This window comes from Pongo abelii, chromosome X, assembly GCF_028885655.2.
Source record: "Pongo abelii isolate AG06213 chromosome X, NHGRI_mPonAbe1-v2.0_pri, whole genome shotgun sequence".
Lineage (NCBI taxonomy): Eukaryota > Metazoa > Chordata > Mammalia > Primates > Hominidae > Pongo > Pongo abelii.
The window spans coordinates 99,638,954-99,645,423 of NC_072008.2; positions in this window are offsets into that span (position 1 = coordinate 99,638,954).

Here is a 6,470-nt window from a genome sequence, read left to right on the forward strand (position 1 = left end):
GCAGTCAACCTGCAGCCAACATGTAAGGCAAGTGAGAAGTAAATGCTTGTCATCTCCATGAGTCTATAAAAGATATTTGTTTTCATATTCAAGAATTTATTTATGCTTTTGAAGTGAAATAACCTAATTTACAATAAAGAGAAAAAGACATTGAACTTTGAGTGGTGAAGTTTGATACATGTCTCTTTATGATACAAATTGTCATAAGACAAAATTTATCATGGTTTGTAACCAATGAGAAATTTCAAAAGGGTGGTATAATCTGCAATGAGAATAAAGATATTAAGGGTCAATATAAGCAATAGATTTTATGGGTGTCATAATAACTTTTTTTTTCACAGTACTCCTTATTAGGTAAAATATAATTTTGGCCTAGAATTTAAAACTATTGTATTAATAATATTTTTCTGGATTTGCCCTTATTGTGGACTATTGTAGACATTATTCAATGTTAGAGCTGAAAGAAACACTAGAGATTACTTAGTTCCAGCCTTTCGTTTGATGATTAAAGGAACTGGTGGAGGGTAATAGAATAAGTTACTTAACTAAAATTGCATAGTCATTTATGACAAAGCTACGATTCCAGACCTACTGACTCCGAGTCTAATTTTCTTCTAACTACACTGTACTGCCTTCATCACAGAGTGTCATAGTTGGGAGCATATGAAAATAAGAGTACTATATGCCAGTATTGTACTAATCATTTTACATACACAATCCCATTGAATCCTTAAAATAACTCACTTTACCAAAGAGTGGACAGATTAATGAGGTTAACTAACAAGCCCAATAACTGATAATTAGTCAGTGTCTGAGTAGAGAGAAATCTGGGCAATCTAGCTCTTGAATCAGTTTTCTAAACCATAGGGAAAGAAAAGAATATAATAATATTGAGATGAGGGAAAGACTGGGTACAGAATTGGCAATCAAAAAAGGTATTTTTTTTTAAATTAGCGCTTGTATCAAAGCATCCACAGTCCTAAGTTCATCTGTAAAATATCACACATAATATATTAGACTCCTTTGAGGCCCTTGGACTCAGTTTACGAGAGCCAAGCCTATTTTAGTCTTATGAGGTACTGAGCAGACAATGGCAAATCATGTGAAACTCTGAAAGGCAAATTTCTCTAGAGCCCCCAGCTCCCTATCCCAGGAAGAGCTGCACTGTAAGCATATTCTGAGTGCTGCCATCCTCTCAATACTTTTACTAAATGAAACAAACATCTAGCAAGGATTTATAGGAAAGCAGAATTACTAGGTCACAGTAATTTTTGTGGAAATTTTGTGAATATTTTCAGTATACTCTCTGCCCCTTAGGCTGTGATAGAAGGTGGAGCCCAGCTGAAGGGCATGCTGAAGGCTTAGTCTCAGTTGATATTATTATCACAGTTTCCACTTCTCAGGGCTCTTTTGCCCAGAGGACACTGCCTAACGACTCTCATCATGGTTTGGCATGAAACTTCAATAAATATTTCTTAATGAAATGACTCTGTAACTTAGGCAGTTGGAAATGTTTTATTTCACTTGGCCTAAGTATCATTAGCACAATTGTGCAGAGTAAGTGAAGAAGAAAATGTAGGTTGACAGTAAAACCCCTCAAGGATGTCTTTCTCCCATTATCCAGGGAAGGCCATGTGAGAAACTGACAATCTGAATGGCACAATTTTGTCACCCAGGTGCTTTTCCCACTTGCTTGCCTTATTCTAAGGAGAGCTATATTCAAGTTCCATGACAGTTACTGATCTTGCTTGACAATTACCCTTGTGCCTAGGAGATGTATACACAGGTTAGCATGGCCTGTACTATGTTATGAATGCCATGGAGTCATTTAGTGTCTAAAGCCTAGATCATAAGCTTTAGAGTCTGCCAGACCTAGGTTTAATTCCCATCTCTATCCCTTATTTACTTTATTACCATGAGGAAAATTATTTAACATGCCTGAACCTTTATTCCTTTTGTGTACAATGGGGGAAGAAGTAATACCTACATCTCGAAAAACTGTTCATTCATTCAACAAAAATTTGAGACTCTGCCCAGTACTAGATACACAGAAGAACAGAAAGATAAATAAATTGTATAGTGTATTAAGAGATGAAAAATTCTATGGAAAAATAAATTATAAAACAGTGTAAGAGATGGGTAGTGTTAGGGTGGGAGTTGGAAATACAGAGTTCTTTAAAATAAGAAAGTCAGGGTGGGTCTTTGGTGAATAAAGACAGAAACTATGTTCTTTACTTTTAATGAAAAAAGTGAGCCAGTGTTGGGTACTGAGCAGGGGAGTGACACAATCATCCTTACCTTAAAAAATTAATTCTGGCTCTTATGTTGAGTATAGATTGTAAGCGGGAAGAGTAATAAGGAAATCCGTGAAGAAGCTATTGACCTAACACACGTAAGAGATGATAGCGGCTCATAACATTGGAACAGGTTGGTAGTAGTGGATGTTATAAGTGGTCAGATGATAGATAATTTTATAGGCAGAGGAAGACACTGAGTGTTTTCATCTGAGCAACTGGAAGGATGAAATTTCTATCAAATGAGATAGGGAAGGTTATGGGTGGAACGGGTGTATGTGTGGAAAGAAAGATCAAGAGTTCAGTTTGGAGGCATTGAGTCTGAGATGTCTACTGAACATCAAAGGGGAAAGTACAGTAGGCAGCCAGCTGAATGGATCTGGAGTTCAGATAAGAAAATTTTGCTGAAGATATAAATTTGGAATGTTATGAGGATTAAATGAGACAGTGTAAGTAAAGCACTAAAAGCAACATGTGATTCATAATAAAAACTCAATATATATTAGATTAAAAATGTGTCATTATAACATCAAAAATTATAATTCCCACTATCTGTCTAGCACAGTGACTGGTACTTAGCAGGTGTCATATATGTACACGAAGTAACCAAAGAGTAATATTTCAAGCTATGGTATATATGGGTGATTTTGGGGAGTGCAACACAGGAAGTAACCATAATGTATTTTTTCACTTAAATGCAAATTTATTAATTGGTCATTTATATTTTTAATTTTTATTATTTTTTCATCTTCGTGGCTACATGGTAGCTGTATATATTTATGGGATACATGAGATGTTTTGGCATACAGATGCAATGTATAATAATCACATCATGGAAAAATGGATATCCATCTCCTCCAGCATTTATCCTTTGTGCTACAAACAACTCAATTATAATATTTTAGTTATATTAAAATGTACGGTTTAATTATTATTGATGGTAATCCTCCTGTTGTGCTATGAAATACTAGGTTTTATTCATTTTAACTATTCTTTTGTACCCATTAACCATTTACACCTTTTTCCCACTCCACCTCCATTTACTACACTTCCCTTCCTCTGGTAACTATCCTTTTATTCTCTATCTTTATGATTTCAATTTTTTTAATTTTAGATTCCATAAATCAGTGAGAATATGTGATGTTTGTCTTTCTGTGCCTAGCTTACTTCACTTAACATGGTGAACTTTAGTTTCATCCATGCTGTTGCAAATAACTGTTTATCATTCCTTTCTAGGGCAGAATGGTACTCCATTGTGTATATGTACCACATTTTCTTTATCTATTCATCCATTGATGGACATGTGTTGCTTTCAAATCTTAGCTATTGTAAACCGTGCTCAACAAACATAGGAGTGTAGATATCTCTTTGATATACTGATTTCCTTATTTTTAAGGTATAGACACAGCAGTGGGGTTGCTGGATCATATGGTACCTCTATTTTCGTTTCTTTTTGAGAAATCTCTAAACTGTTCTCCATAGTAGTTGTACTAATGAATATTTCCTCTGACATTTCATCACCCAGGTATTAAGCCTAGTACCCATTGATTATTTTTTCTGATCCTCTCCCTCCTCCCACTCTCCACCATCCAACAGGCCCTAGTGTGTATTGTTCTTCTTTATGTGTCCATGTGTTCTCACCTTTTAGCTCCCACTTATAAATGAGACCATGTGGTATTTGGTTTTTTGTTCCTGTGTTAGTTGCTAAGGATAATGGCCTCCAGTTCCATCCATATCCCTGCAAAAAACATGATCTTTTTCTTTTCTTATGGCTGTGCAGTATTCCATGGTGTATATGCACCACATTTCCTTTATTTAGTCTGTCACCGATGGGCATTTAGGTTGTTTCCATGTCTTTGCTATTGTGAATAGTGCTGCAATGAACATGTGTGTTCATGTGTCTCTATAATAAAACAATTTGTATTTCTTTGGGTACATACCCAGTCATATAAATACTTGGTTGAATGGTATTTCTACTTTTAGATCTTTGAGGAATTGCCACACTGTCTTCCACAATGGTTGAATTTTACACTACCACCAATAGTGTATAGGCATTCTTTTTTCTCCACAACCTTGCCAGTATCTCTTATTTTTTGACTTTTTAATAGCCATTCTGACTGGCATGAGATAGTGTCTCATTGTGGTTTTGATTTGTATTTCCCTAATGATTAGTGCTGTTGAGCTTTTTTCATATGCTTGTTGGCTGCATGTATGTCTTCTTTTGAAGTGTCTGTTCATATCCTTTGCCCACTTTATTTTTTATTTTTATTTTTTGTAAATTGGTTAAGTTCATTATAGATGCTGGATACTAGACCTTTGCTGAATGCATAGATTGCAAAAGTTTCTCTCATTTTGTAGTTTGTCTGTTTATTAGGAATTTCTTTTGCTGTGCAGAAGCTTTTTAGCTTAATTAAATTACATATGTCAATTTTTGCTTTTGTTGCAATTGTTTTTGGCATCTTTATTATAAAACCTATTCTTGTGTCTATGTCCTGAATTGTATTGCTTAAGTTGTCTTCCAGGGACTTTATAGTTTGGGGTTTTACACTTAAGTCTTTAATCAATCTTGAGTTAATTTTTGTATATAGTGTAAGGAAGGGGTCTAATTTTAATCTTCTGCATATGGCTAGCCAGTTTTCTCAGCACCCTACTGAAAATGAAATCTTTCCCCATTGCTTGCTTTCGTTAGGTTTGTCAAAGATCAGATAGTGATAGGTACTGTAGTTCTGTAGTATAGTTTGAAGTTGGGTAGTGTGATTCTTCCAGATGTGTTCTTTTTCATTATGATTACTTTGGCTATTCTGGCTCTTTTTTATTCCATATGAATTTTAAAATTATCTTTTTCTAGTACTGTGAAGAATATCAATTATGGTTTAATAGGCGTAGCATTGGATCTATAAATTGCTTTGGACAGTATGGCCATTTTAATGATATTGATTCTTCCTATTCGTGAGCATGAAACGTTTTCTATTTGTTTATGTCTTTTCTGATTTCTTTGAGCAGTGGTTTGTAGTTCTTGTATAAATCTTTCACCTCTCCAGTTGATTTTTGTATCAACACTGATTTTGTATCCTGAGACTTTGCTGGTGTTGTTGATCAGCTTGAGAAGCTTTTGGGCTGACAGTATGGGGTTTTCCAGGTATAGAATTATATCATCTTCACACAGGGATAGTTTGAATTCCTCTCTTCCTATTTGGATGAGCTTTAGTTCTTTCTCTTGCCTGATTGCATTGGCTAGAACTTCTAGTACTATGGTGAATAAAAGTGGTGAGAGAAGGCATCCTTGTCTTGCACTGGTTTTCAATGGGAATGCTTTTAGCATTTGCCCATTCAGTATGATGTTTACTGTAGGTTTGTCATTTATGGATCTTATTATTTTTAGGTATGTTTCTTCAATACCTAGCTTTTCACATAAATGCATGTTGAATTTTCTTGAAAATCTTTTCTGCCTCTATTGAGATAATCATACTTTTATTTGTCCTGAGTTTGTTTTATGTGATGCATCACATTTATTGATTTGCATATGTTGAATTTACCTTGCATCCCTGGAATAAAGCCTACTTTATCTTGGTGGATACGTTTTTTGTTGTGCTTCTGGATTTGGTTTGCCAGTATTTTGTTGAGAATTTTGGCATCGATGTTCATCACAAGTATGAAGCTAAAGTTTCTTGTTTGTTTTTCATTGTTTTGTTTTTGTTTTTATTGTTGTTTTTTTTATCTCTTCCAGGTTTTGGTACCAGGATGACACTGGCCTCATAGAATGAATTAGGAAAGAGTCTCTCCTTCTCAATTTTTGGAATAGTTTCAGCAGAAATGGTACCAACTGTTCTTCGTATCTCTGATAGACTTCAACTGTGAATCTGTCTGGTCCTGGGCTTTTTTTGTTTGGTAGGCCATTTATTACTGCCTCAATTTTAGAGTTTGTTATTGGTCTGTTTAAGGATTCAATTTCCTTCTGGTTCATTCTTGGGAGGGTTTGTGTGTCCAGGAATTTACCCATTTCTCCTAGGTTTTCTAGTTTAGGTGCATAAAGTTGTTCATAATATTCTCTGATGGTTGTTTGTATTTCTATAATGCCAGTGGTAATATTCGTTTTGTTGTTTCTGATTGTATTTATTTTTTTTTTATGGTTTTTTTCTTTTTATTATTATTATTATTATTATTATTATTAGACTT